The following is a 14,705-nucleotide window of genomic DNA, read 5'->3' on the forward strand; positions in this document are numbered from 1 at the left end:
ATATGGGTGTGTTCATGGAGCCCGTGTTTGATGAATTGGTCCGTGCTTGGGACGAAGGGGTATGGACATACGATCGAGCTACAAAGACAATCTTCAAAATGCACGTTTGGTACCACTACTTCCTGCATGACTTCCAGGCGTATGGGATATTCTGCGCCTAGTGTGTTCATGGGAAGTTCCCATGCCCAATATGTAAGGAAGGTGTGAGGTTCATTTGGTTGCAGAAGGGTGGCAAGTATTCGTCGTTCGACAGACATTGTCAATTCCTACCTCTTAACCATCCATTCAGACAAGACATCAAGAACTTTATGAAAGGTGTCAAAGTGACAAACCCTGCACCACGGATGATGACTGGTGCTAAGGTTCATGCTTTGATAGATGCTCTCGTGCCCAATGAAGAAGGTGGTTTTGTGGGATATGGTGAGCAACATATGTGGACTCATATCTCGGGCATGACGAGGCTCCCCTATTTCGATGACCTTCTTCTGCCACATAACATTGATGTAATGCACACTAAAAAGAATATCGCCGAGGCACTTTGGGCAACACTCATGGACACTGAAAAGTCTAAGGACAACCCTAAGGCTAGAGTGGACCTGGCAACATTGTGCGATGGACCAAATCAAGAGATGCAGCATCCTAGTCGTGGCAAGACCTAGAGAAGGCCTAAGGCCGATTTCGTCTTGAAAAAGGACCAAAGGAAAGAAGTACTTGAATGGATCAAGATGCTAATGTTCCCTGATGGGTATGCAGCAAATCTAAAGAGGGGAGTGAACTTAGGCACTCTACGAGTCAATGGGATGAAGAGTCATGACTACCACATATGGATTGAGTGGCTTCTTCTGGCGATGGTTTGAGGCTATGTCCTGGAGCATGTCTGGCAAGTGCTAGCAGAGTTGAGCTGCTTATTCCGCCAGCTTTGTGCCAAGGAACTCTCTCAGACCGTCATTGATGACTTGGAAAAAGCGGCACCCATGTTGCTCTGTAAGTTGGAGAAGATCTTTTCACCCGGCTGCTTCTTACCAATGCAGCATTTGATTGTGCACCTCCTGTATGAGGCATGGATGGGGGGCCTGTGTAGAACCATTGGTGTTATCTAATCGAGAGATGACTGAAGACTCTTTGCAAAAATTGTAGAAATAAAGCCAAAATTGAGGCTTCCATTGCAGAGGCATATATTCTAGAGGAGGTGTCGAACTTCATAGAGAAATACTACACTGAGAACCTTCCTACCATTTATAATCCACCCCCTCGTTACAATGCTGGCGAAAATGAATCGAACCTCAGCCTTTTCCAAGGGCAACTCAGAAGCGCAAGTGCATCGACCACTAAGCAATTGAAAAATGAAGAGTGGCATAGTATCATGCTATATGTGTTGACCAACCTTGTCGAGGTGCAGCCGTTCATTGGGTAAGTTCTAAATGAACTTGTTTCATTTCACCGTATGTCCTTGTTTCTTCGTCCAACCCCCTTGTTTCTCGTTGGTATAGGGAATTTCTTCATCAATCCTGGCATGGATCAAGGCAACCTACCCCGCAAGAAAATGATACCCTTCTTTCATGGGGTGCGGGACCAGAGAGCCCTGATTTCATTTGTTGGTTCAAACAGAAAGCCCAAACTGATGCGCCTATAAGTGACAAGCTGAGACAGGTTGCAAACGGCTGTGCCGTTAGGGTCAAGTCATTTACTGGTTATGATGTGAATGGATATTGTTTTCACACAGCAAGCTACGAGGAGAGTTGGCCCAATCAAAAAACCACAAACAGCGAAGTTGTTACGCCTGGCACTGATGGACTTGACTATTATGGAAGAATTAAAGAAATCTATGAACTATCATTCTATGGTTCCAAACCTCTTACTCCTGTCATATTCAAATGCCACTGGTTTCATCCTAGTGTAACGAGATGGACCCCTAAGCTTGGGCTAGTCGAGATTCGACAGGATTCCGTCTATCTAGAAAAAGATGTCTACATTGTGGCTCAACAGGCCATCCAGGTTTATTATACGTCATACGCGTGCAAAGACGCCGAGCATCTTAAGGGTTGGTCTATTGTGCACAAGGTATCACCACACGGTAAACTACCTGTCCCAAATGATGAAGATTACAACTTCAACCCAAACACATATGATGGAGAGTTCTATCAAGAAGAGGGGTTACAAGGGAGGTTTGACACAGACTTAACCAAAGAGATAGGAATGGAAGTAGACAATGAAAGGGATGATGACGAGGACGTTGGAGACGAGGTGTAAAATCTGAAGGACATACAACTGCTTGAGCGATTACGTTTAGGCAATGACAATGAAGACAACATTCCTCCTTCGGATAGTGTTGATGAGTTGGACAATATTGATAGTGATGACGAGACCTATGATCCAGCTAATCTCAATCATGAAGATTATTTCTAATACATGTAATACTATGTTTTTTATAATTATGTTTTGTTCATTTTTGCATATATTTCTAATACATGTATTACTATGTTTTTGTAATTATGTTTTATTCATTTTTGCACCTATTTCTAATTAAGTCTTGTTTTTTTATTGTAGGTGATTGAACAAAGATGGCGGGCGACCGTCATAGGTCCGTGAACTCGATTTACCAAAGACCACGCTGGCTGTAGGAGGAGGCGGAGGGGGCGGCGGAGGGATCGGACAGAGGAGGAGGAGGACCACCAGCCGTAGGAGGGGGTCGTCTCCTCCCACGCTGCGTGAGGAGGAGCTGGAGGAGGAGGTGGCACCCATGGACGAGTCGGACGAGGAGCTAGTTCGGCAGACGGACGAGGAGCAGGAGGAGGAGGGGGAGGGGGAGGCGGTAGGCACGGGTTTCGCTTCCTCTGACTCCTCTTCGAGTGTCTACTTGCGAGGTCCCGCGAGCCTCCCATAGGTTCCGCTTCCTCACCAACGCCCAGTGATTCGCCCCGAAGGGCAAAAGTAAGTAACTTTATATGTTATCACCACTACTTCATATGATATGATGAAAAAACTAATAATTTTTCTTAATCACTTGTGCAGGAACTGGGTGGTTGTGTCGGGTGGTAGCACACGACTAGTCAACGGCATCCTGGGTCTTCTATGCAGGCAACACTTCTCCGGCATTGTCACGTACGCATCGAAGACGGAGCCGGCCTACTCGTTTGACCACTATGCCATCGCTCTCGATGCGGAGTACCCCAACAAGGCGGCGCTGGTGAAGGCAGAGTTTTGGGTAAGTCTTCCTCGCACAACATTGCTCAATACATCGCATTCATTGGACTTTTCTTGAAATAATGAATGGATACATCGCTTTTGTATGCAGACTTATTACAGATACGGGGAGGGATTTGAGGCCAGGGCGGAGTAGGTGACTACCAAAGCCTGTAAAAAACTCGTCACCGACATGCATCATAAGGTGCGCATCCAAGCCATCGTAACCTACTATGGATCGAAGCTTGGAGAGAGGAAAACCAAGAAAGACGCAAGAGAGATGCAGCTGACCCGGGAGTAGTACCTTGAGGTAAATGAAGAACATCAATATTGATTCGTTTTGAGATTAAGTTGGTTTAATTTGATCTTCTCATATGTCCAATACTTGATGATGTGTAGATGATTCCCTGGTGGTGCCAAGCGTATCCCGAGTGCTGGGCGATGATGGTGGAGAGGTGGTTCACGGAGGAGTACCTCAAGATGCACAGGGATGCCCGGGACTGTCGTTTGCATATGCAAGGTCCAACACACCATCAAGGCAGTCGTAGCCTCGCCGGATACAAACAAGCATGTGTACGTGAATTCATTTATTTATTGTGACGCTTAGTTCTGCCTGATTTCTAATCATCGTGTTGTCTTTCTCGTAGTCGGCATCACATAGTGGCCAGGCTTGCTCGGACTTCTAGGCATAGTGTATGGCCCACAAGGGCAAGGCGACGTCCGACGTCTCCTTCAACCTGGAGGACCTGCTCGAGGCATACACGAACCCGAGCGTCCACTCCCGCATCAGTGAGTACACTGAGGTGGCAAGGTCGCTCCATGGGTCAGACCACGATCCGAGCACCCAGGACTTCGATGGAGAGGCCGTCATGAGGACGGGGCAAGGCAAGAAACATGGGCGGTTCTGTCTTGGCGACGATGTCATCGACACAGCCTCTACTCCCTCTCTCTCTCTCTCAGATCCGAGCACGGAGCACGAGCGAGAGCCCGGCCATTCGCACACGGCCAACCGCTGCACAGCACCAGGTCGACGCACTCGAGGTTATTCCTATTTTACTCGTCATACATTGATCTTTACACACCTTAATTAGCTTTGCATTACTAAAACATTGGAGTGAAATATTGCAGGCTCGGCTAAAACAAGAAATGAGGCAACGTCAGGAGCTGGCGGCCTAGCTGGACGCCGAGTGGCAGGCCCAGGTGCAGAGGCTGACGGACATTACGGAGTTCCTACAAGGGCTTGAGCAACGTATGGGCTTTCTCTCTACCAACTGGGCTGTTGGTTCCACCTCCGCCTTCGCGTCCTACAGCTGCAACTACTCCTGTGAGTATGAAAGTTTTTTACTTTCGATTGTGCTTTGCTTGTATGGCCTCTACCTTACTAGATTAGCTATCCAAATAATCTTGTCTCACATGTAATCTTTACTCCTTTATGCAGTCTCCATCTGATGGTGGTTCAAATAATCCACCTCATGCACCTCCGAATGATGGAGCTGGGCCTTCACCACAGTCGCAGTGCCCGAGATGAGTGCACGTTGTATTTTTTTCATTTGTTGTTCAGTTGGTGATGGACTTGTGATATACTTGTGATGCACTTGTAGACTTTGATGGACTTATGGATTTATTTGGATGGACTTGAGCATTTATTATTATATATGTGATATAAATTGTGATGGATGTGATATATGCGGATGAATGTGTGGATGGATGAGATATATATGTGATGAATGAGATATATATGTGATGAATGAGATATATATGTGATATATGTTTGTATGAATTTATTTGTCATGATGGAATGTAAAAAAAAATCAAAAATTGCCGTTTTGGGTCACTTTGCCGAGTGTTGCACTCGGCAAAGGACCCGTTGCCGAGTGCCATGGTCACAGCACTCGGCAAAGCTGGAAAAATGGGCGCTTGAAAAACCGTTTTTCTAGCTTTGCCGAGTGCCAAGACCATGGCACTCGGCAAAGATTTAAAAAAAATCAAACTTTGCCGAGTGCCAGACAGAGGGCACTCGGCAATGAAATTTAAAAAAAATTCAAACTTTGTCGAGTGCCAGCCAGAGGGCACTCAACAAAGAATTTTTTTAAAAAAAATCAAACTTTGCCGAGTGCCCGCCAGAGGGCACTCGGCAAAGAATTTTTTTTTTAAAAAAAATTCAAACTTTGTCGAGTGCCAGACAGAGGGCACTCGGCAAAGAAATATTTAAAAAAAAATCAAACTTTGCCGAGTGCCAGCCAGAGGGCACTCGGCAAAGATTTTTTTAAAAAAAAATTCAAACTTTGCGATTGCCAGCCAGAGGACACTCGGCAAAGAATTTTTTTTAAAAAAAATTCAAACTTTGCTGAGCGCCGGGCACTCGGTAAAGAATTTTTTTTTTAAATAAAAAATCTTTGCCGAGTGCCTGCAGGGTTGGCACTCGGCAAAAAGACCGTCAACGGGGCCGACGCCGTGACGGTCGCTTTTCTTTGCCGAGTGCCCCCGGGGCTCTCGGCAAAGCCTTTGCCGAGTGCCGGATAAAAGACACTCGGCAAAGAAGACTTTGCCGATCAATTTTTTACCGTGTGTTCTTTGCCGAGTACCGCACTCGGCAAAGGCTTTGCCGAGTGCAATTTGACCCTTGCCGAGTGCCTCAGGCACTCGACAAAGAACCTGAATCGAGTAGTGAAATCTACAGCTCAACTAAACTGGTCCATCTAATTAAAGCCAATTTGACTAGGTGCTTGCAATGGAGTCTGGTTGTGTGTGTGGGCAAGCAAGAAAGAACAAAAAATAATGGAGGGGGCCCGGCCGGCCGGCCCTCATGTAAAGCTGATGGATCCAGCAGACACAACACAAGGGGAGGCAGGCACTGTGCATGAGTGTTTGGTAATGCCAAAAGGAATGTGAGGACCCACGGCCCCGGCCCCCGGGGTAGAGAAGAAGAGCTGTTCGACGCAATTATTCTCCCCAGCTTGTTCTTCTTCCCTGTTCGACGCACGCGTAAAGCTCTCTTCGCTTCAGACCAAAGGAATCCGTTTCGATCGATCGAACCAACGGCATGCAACACGGCATACACTGGGGCTAGCTGCATGCTGTTGCTGTGATGCATGCTTTCCTGCTCTGAAATCTTCGGTCGGATCAGCCTATCTCCAGCAGGCGCCATGCATGCATGCATGCATGATTTCATCGTTCTCTGCTTTGCATGCAATTGTTAATCATCGATCTCTGCAATGATCCATATCCGTCGATCGATCGCCGTTTAACTACATACGCATCTGCTGATTACATGCATGGACACTTTGGAACTGTATACTGATGGCAGTGCATATGCATGCATGCATGCATGCTTTTGCATGCAGTCAAGCTATAGCCGGTCTCTTCTTCTCTCTTGTGCATTGTGCTCTCACACGTCAGTCTATTCGTCCATGAGAATGTGTGCTAAACAGTGAGATTGATCAGGAATCTGGTTCAGGGACTCGCACTCGCACAGTTACAGGTCCCTGTTCCGTGCTCGACCGGTCTCAGCCTCACGGGGCTGGATGATGGATTATTTACTGTTGACTGGTTTAACTGATTTGATGTGAAAAAAAAATATTATTTTAACTTATAATACACGATGACATACCATCGTTTACGCACCACCGAACAGCCTACTTGCCGGCCGGGAACAGCCTACTTGCCGGCCGGCCGGGCAACGGACATGTAAAAAAAATCGGCAACCATGGCGCGCCCTGCAGCTGTCTGTATCAGGTTATCAGCATGGCTGCATGGGCGAGGGTGACGCGTGATGAAGACATGCATGCAATGGCACTGACAACATGCATGCATGTAGCAGTGCTGTGTAGCCTGCCTGATGACCGTCGTACGTACGTATGTCATCCGTGCTCCTTGTCTCCTGCGTACATACGCACGTACTGTACGTACAGAGACTCCTGCAAGGCGTACGTACGCAGACGGCAGATGACATGGGAAATATAAAAAATCGATGGCCGGTCGGGGGGCAAAACGTGTGCAGCACTCTACTCTCTTCACCTGGTGACCAACTGTTCATCAGCGTTTGGTTTGGTGATGATGAGGGCCGAGCGCGCGCGAGAGAGAGATCTAGAAAGAGAGAGCGCTCTGGTAGGCCCAGCCTCACATGCAAGTGCATCAGCGGCCGGCCGGAGTCCTTTGCTCTCCTCAGTCCTCACCAACCAGAGATTACAATAGTGCCATTATTCAGCCCCGACCCATCAGAACAGTACAGAAGCTGACTGAATTCTGGCACGATTTTGTAGTGAACACTAACTAGCTAGATCTTGCATTGCATCCAGAGCAAATTTTTTTATGATTTCGTATTATTGAGCATCAACATGCAAGAGTATATATGCTGATATGCAGGCATCCACATATTCACAAAGTACACATCACCATAATTTCATTCGGAAAATAAAGAAGTACATGACCAAGTACATACAATACAACACTGCAAGATACTATATGCATTCATCACTAGTGCTGATACTTTTTGGTAGTGAAGAATGAACCTGCAGGCCCTACCATATGAGCACATGATGGGCAACTGAATTAGTAATCGGTGGAAGAACCTACGAGGAAAAGGAATGCTTGGCTTTTGCTAGTTGTTACTGCATGCTGTGGCAGTGCAGGCCAGGCAGGCTGCTCCTGCGGCTAGCTGCATCTGCATCCATGGCCAGGGCCTGATTGAGATCGACGACGACGGGCCCGGTCCCGTACCTCACCTAAAAGGGGAGGAACACGCACAAAAAGCAGCCATGGCAAGTAGCCGGCAGCTTACTCTCAGTCTCTCAGTAACAACGTCTGCTTTGTTTTGTTTCATGTAATGTAATATAAGCTTGTATCATGCATGTCCTGTTGCGAACGAATAATCTCTTTTGTTTAATTAGTGGCGTGGTGATGGGCCGGGGTTGGGGTTAATGATGGCCGGGGAGAGGAAGGGGATCTGGAACACATGCAAGCCTCTAGCTCCCCGGAAAAGGCCAATATATGCAATGGCGCCGGCAGCGGCAGGCAACCATCATTGATTCATTGGCATATCCATATCGTCGTCGACAGCTGCTGCTGCAGCAGGAAGCTGCTGGCTTGTTAATTAGCAGGGCTCCGATCCATGCATGCACTCCCCGGCCACCATGCATGCATGCAAGCGCCCGAGAGGAATCTTACTGCTAATCATTCGGGCCTCGAAATTCAGAAGTGTGTGCTACTAACTCCCATGAGATTCTTGCTTTAGCCATGGCGGATCCGCGGCGTGCCTCCCCATAAAGATCGAGGTTTTCTGGCTTTGCGAGCCTCGATCTTCATTTCCATCGTCAGCTCGATCATGGAGACATATGACGAGCGCATGGACCGACGGATGCTTCCAGGAGGAAACCGAAACCGATCAGGTTATCTGCAGAAAATTCAGGTTAATTACCTAACATAACCACACGCTAGAGAGAGACGATGCATGCATGGAGACTCCTGAATTCTCCTGATCAGACTCTATCGTACGTGGCCTTTAATTACTGGATTTCCTAGCTTTAGCTGCAGTAGTTTTCCAGTTGTTAACGAGTACTCGAGTAGTAGTTCAGTTGTTAATTAACGAGTAAGTAGGCGCGGGGCTGGGGCTGTGTGCTAGCCTGAGCCTTGAGGTGTGAGGATGGATCGATTGATCGATCGAGCTGGAAAGTAGCGGGCAAATGGAGCCATCTTTTGCAGCCGGGCGGGCAGGGGCCGGGTGGTCTCGTCGCAGGACCAGGACCAGCTGCATCTTCATGCATGCATGCTAACCCCAAGTGACCACGAGTCCGTATCATTCGATGCCTCCTCCCCGGCCCTAGCTCTCTTTGATTGCCTTTAGAAGGTGGCACAGTGTACAGTGTGTGTGCTCACAACGTTTCATGGACCTAGCAGCTCTGCCCTCATCACCTACGTATTTGCCTCTTATTCCCATGAGATACTCGCTCTGTCCTAGGGAGATCTCCTTTGATCTTCCCCGTAAAGATGGAGATCTAAGTTCCAGGTGCAGGCAGTTTATACTGATGAGACGAGCATGCCCGTACGTACGTAGTGTCGTCTTACATTTTTCCTTTTTGTTGCATGCCTGCATTGCTTGTTACTTAATTCAGTGTGTGACTACCCTACATCATCTTGTAGCATGCATGGCTACATTTCGACATAATTGCATACATTTGCTAATAAGGTAGTACACCGTACGTGAGATCAACGAAGGCATGCATGCATGTTTTGTAGCTAGCTAGCTAGCTAGCTAGGACCAATGCAATGCCACCAGACAACGCAAATCACTGTGACATATGCGTGACATGACCACACCACGAGACAAGATTTGTATTCACATCGCCTCAGCTCGCCACTCCAGTACACTGTCAGCGCTAGTTACACGTTCATCAGCATATTCGCTTGCTCGTATAGATCGTGAATTATAAATTAAAATAATATTTTTTTCTTACACCAAACCAACCAGTAGCAAATAATCCACGATCGTTTAGGACGAAACAAATATGATGCAGCAAGCTAACGATCGGCTTAGGCCTGCATCTTTTGTCGAGCATGCAAGCATCCATGCATGTGCTTCGGTTAACCAGTAGTAAGCTGCTATATGAGTAGCCTTCAATTGCAATGCAAGGACGACGACGTATATATAGCACACTAGAGCCAGCACACTTCAGGGGACCTCCATCCTTTTCTGCCGTCTAGTCTAGCTAGCTAGTGGTACAGGGTACAGACGCAATAGCATGCAACGCGGTCACTCTACACGAACTCAAGTTTTGGCTAATTGCTAAACTAAACGTAATCTAGCTAGGTCATTTGCCTAGTAATCTAGCTTAAGTTTGCGCAACGTTTGGCTAATTGCTAAATGTAATCTAGCTTAAGTTTGCTCAACATTGTGGAGGAGGCAGGAGGGTCTTATATATTAGTTACTAGCTCCCTCCGTCCCAAATTATAAGACATTTTAAATTTTTTTAGTCAAATTTTATGTCAAAAATCGTTATAATTTTTTTATAATTTTGATCAAATATAAGATACTTTAACTCTTTAAAAAAGTTGAAATAACTTATATATATATTTGAATCAGAAATAACTTATACTTTGAAATGAAGGGAGGGCGTGCTTGTGATGAATTTTGCTCGCTTTGAGGCTGCACGTGGGCCATGGAGAGATGGGCTTGCTTTTGGGTGGTAGCGCAACTAGGTCTGTTTGTACGTAGCGTCCGTGTCTTTTTTGCATCATATAATGGGGCATCGCAGGGCCGTCCGGATCGACGGGCCTACCATAGGGGTGAAGGACCAGCCAGGGAAGCTGATCGCTCGATGGAACGAGAGACCGACAAGAATGATCTCCTCCAGCGGCAAACCTTTCTTTTCATGTGCCTGTATACTACTCCAAGTCAAGGACCACACACAATGACTACAGAAAAGGGTCAGTTGAGCACCTAGATCGTCCGCCTCCCTTTTGAGCCTTTGACAGCTCACAAGTTTAAACAACGGGGGGAAATGCAGAACAGAAGGCGCACACATAGGTCTAGTTGTCGAACTCGCTCGAATTTTACTTCCTTTCTTAGACCCCAAGGATAACCGTGCGTTACTACGGGAATTACGAATAATGTTGAGCTTGTTTGAATCATATCCTGCCAGGCAAGTCTAAATTATTCGTTGTTCATGTATTTATTTCCCCTACTTGTTTTTTTAGAATTACATGGTACAACGTAGACATCCACAACACGCACGTGCACTCACCTATATGAACACACGTACGCAAACTATATCCCTATGAATACCTCCGAAGGGCTGAGCCGGCAGATTTCGAGATTCACGAAGTCATCATAGGCGTCTCGCTGTCGACGGAGACGTCGCCTACCACTGAAAGCATAATGTCGTTAAATCGTGGAATAAACCTAGGAAAATGTGAGCGCCCATACAAGTCGATGACTTAAACCCGGATGAGTAGATTTCAGCACAAGAAAGCGAACCAACCGATGATAGATCAGTTCGTATTTCCCCTGCTTGTTTGTTCATAAGAATTCAAATGACGCTTTATCCAATAAATCAAACATTATCATAATTATCCACTGCGTATTGGTGTACCTGCATTCCAATTATTTATTGCTGCTGGATACTATGTTTGGAGTATGACCTGATGAAGAGTAATGCAGATGGCTTCTAGTGCTGAATGGCCTGACGAGAGAACTGAGGTTGTTTTGAGAGTTATTTGTTGAACATAGAGTATTTTCTCATTAAATTTTCACTACTTATAGTATGAGATGTATTCTAATATATAGTACGATTTTTAGTTTTGTTGCACAAAAATTATTTTAAAAATACCAGCGACGGTGAAAAAAGTCTCATATACGTACAAGCATATAAAGACAAGTGTTCAACAGTAGATTCATCATGCATCCTCTCTTTCAAGATAAAAAATGAATCTGCCTACTAGACAGACGGTTTTATAGTTGAATCTGATTCACCGAAGAATAGTCATAGTCTCCAAGGTGAGTCAGGATTTGGAGCCCTGCTAACAGACCAGCAGAAAGGCCTCCATTTCTCATGTTATGCATGTGCTGCTCCCTTGATTCAGCATTTAATGGAGACATTTGATATTAATTCTTGACATTGTTGCCCTATGTAAAAGACTATTTCAGATCTTAGACAGGGCATGTGAGAGACATGGTGATGCATTGCTGCTGATCAGCAGGATCGATCCTTCCAAGAAATTTGTCCGAAGAGGATTAACGTTGTTGTCCTCGGATGTACGGGTGCAAAATATGAATAGCAGAAAAATGATTGCAGATAGTTGCACGCAGTGAGATGATTAGCCTATCTCATTCCAAGGAAGAGCTGTCCGGAGCAGAATTTCATCCTTGTGTCGGCATGTGAAGGAAGAGGAAAAGCCTACTCGTAGGAGCTAGTAAATCAGGACTACTCCATTACATGTTACAGTACTATTTGAAACAGGACCTAATTTATCCATGACCATACCTACGCAGTAACCACCTGCATGTGAATATGTGATCCATTATGTGCAGCATTATTGGCCAATGATATGTTAGGAATGGTACAGAGAAGAAATATGGTTTTTGTGAGTACCTGGTAAAACTGAACTTCCTTTTTCTCTTGTAAATAATTATGGGTAAAGTCCATTCTTCACCCTCAAACTTACACAGTAGATGCTGGGCCCTGGTTGGCCTGACAGCTAACAACTATTCCAATCCATTTCAAATTTTTGAGGAGTTCAGATTACAGTTAAATGTCCCCATAATTATGAGCTGAAGTATTTTGGACTGTTAGAAATGATGTCATCTTCAGGGGAATTCCTGCTAGTAGTCAGAGATGTTTGGAGATCTTCAAGTTTACCTTTGGCTTGCTCTTTTGGAGGGCCAAGAAGAAATACTTCCCTCTGATAGAATCATGATTAGAGCAAATTGTGTAATTAGCTTGATTTTCTTTATTTCCTTTTATGTTTCCTGAATTCCCTTCCTCTTCCTGCTCTCCAGCTCTCCCCCCTGCTCCTTTTGTACTCTGTTTTGCTGCAACCCTCTCGGTTGTTTTTTTAAATAAAATTTTATTAAAGGCTCCTAAGCCTCTCCTGTGTTCCTCAAAAAAAAAAAAAACTTACACAGTAGTATGATTTTCAAACTTAAACTTACACACACCCTCTGATAGTTGAAATCGGATAAATTTAGTCCTCTAACTGGTCTTAGAGGTGGTTTTGTGTTTTCTAATAATAAAAATTTGGTTTGGTTTCTAGAAATTCATAACTAATTTATTATAAATCATAAAATATCAAACTAGTTCTAGTTTTATTTTAAAAATATCATCTATGTATTGGTGCTACACTTAGAGTTATTCGGATCTTACTTGTTTTAAATAAATATTGAGTGCAACTACAAGCAATAAAGCTATAGAAATAAAAAAAACAATTCTAAATACCTATATATATGTCATAAACAAGTAGAGAACATTTTTAGAAAAAAAACAATCGGTACTAGGTTCATATTTTTTTATTTAAATAAACTATTTATGGATTTTTAGATAATAAATTAGATTTTTAAATTATTTTTATAAAGTAGAAAGCCACCTTTAAAACCAGCATGAGGACCAAATTTATCTGGTTCTCAAAGTTAGAGTGCGATTGTTACCCGGTTTCATAGTTTAAGGTTAAAAAGGACGACACTACACACAATTTTTTTTGCGCAGCATTTGCAAATAGGTCTCGAAGGCAGGCAGGCTTTTTAACCGCCTTGGTTAATGCCTGGATTAACCGAGATAGACATTTTTTATTAATCGAGGCGGCCGCCTCCTAAAATATATTAACCGAGGAGGGCCTTATAAGTGGTCTGCCTCCAAAAATGCCTCTATTTTAGGGCCCGCCTCAGTAAAAAAGGCGGCGGCCCATGAGGCCCAGACCAGGCCTGATATGTGCGACCAGTATATAAACGCAGGTTAGGGTTTCATAGCGAGCCGGCCCTCTCACTCCTTTCCCTCCCGAGCTGCCTCACTCCCTCCGTCTCCCCACAGTCGCGCAGCCGAAGGTGCGCCCGTCCCTCCCGATGGCGCCCTCCACTCTCTCCCTCCCTCCCTCCACTCTCTCTGCCTCCAATTCTCCGTTCCGCGCCCCTCTCCCTCCCGAGCACGGCGGAGCTCCTCCCTTCCCATGGCGCAGCGGTGCTCCTCCCTTCCCTAGGCGTGGCGGCGCCCCTCCCTTCCGCACTCATCCCTCTCCTCGATGGCGACCGGCGGTGGACTAGAAACGGCGACGATGGTGGCGCGGTGGAGCAGGCAGACGCGATGACGACGGTGGAGTTCGGTGAGATCCGGCCTCGGGGCTCGCAGATCTAGCCTCGGGGCGCCCGGATCCGGCGGATCCAGCCTCAGGGCTCATGGATCTGGCCTCGGGGCTTGCAGATCGGGCCTAAGGGAGCGTGAATCCACCCACGGATCTGGCGAGCTCACCGACGGCAAATCGAGGGCGGGCGCGGGCGAGGTGGTGGCTGGATTTGTCAATAGGGAAGCCGAATCCGGCTCGACGGTGGAGGACGCACCCCGGCGACGGATCCAGCGAGCGTCGGTGGCTGGCCGTGGATGGGCTCGGTGGGCCTATCCATAGGTTTTTCTCATATTTTTTGTTTTTTTATTTGATTAACCGAGGCGGACAATTGAACCGCCTCGGTAAAGACTTCATTTACCGTGACCTTTACGCCGAGGCGGTTGCGATGCCCATCTCGGTTAATCGTTTCTGCCCACCACGGTTAAGATTTGTGTAGTAGTGCGAAAAGTGGATTTTACCTAATAAATGTCGACCTACACCTAGAAGTAGTGCATTTTCGATCCTCCAAGATATCTCTGTGGCATGACAAAAATTCCAGAGTTTTGATGAATCACTACCGCATAACACACTATCATTGTCGATTAGTACTTGCAACCAACAATGATAGGTGGACCATCACCGTCGGTTTATGGCTACAACCGGTAGTGATAGAAAGTGTATTATCACTGCCAGTTCGTGGACTAAACCACCAGTGA

The sequence above is a fragment of the Miscanthus floridulus genome, chromosome 8 (assembly GCF_019320115.1).
Source record: "Miscanthus floridulus cultivar M001 chromosome 8, ASM1932011v1, whole genome shotgun sequence".
NCBI classification, from domain to species: Eukaryota; Viridiplantae; Streptophyta; class Magnoliopsida; order Poales; family Poaceae; genus Miscanthus; species Miscanthus floridulus.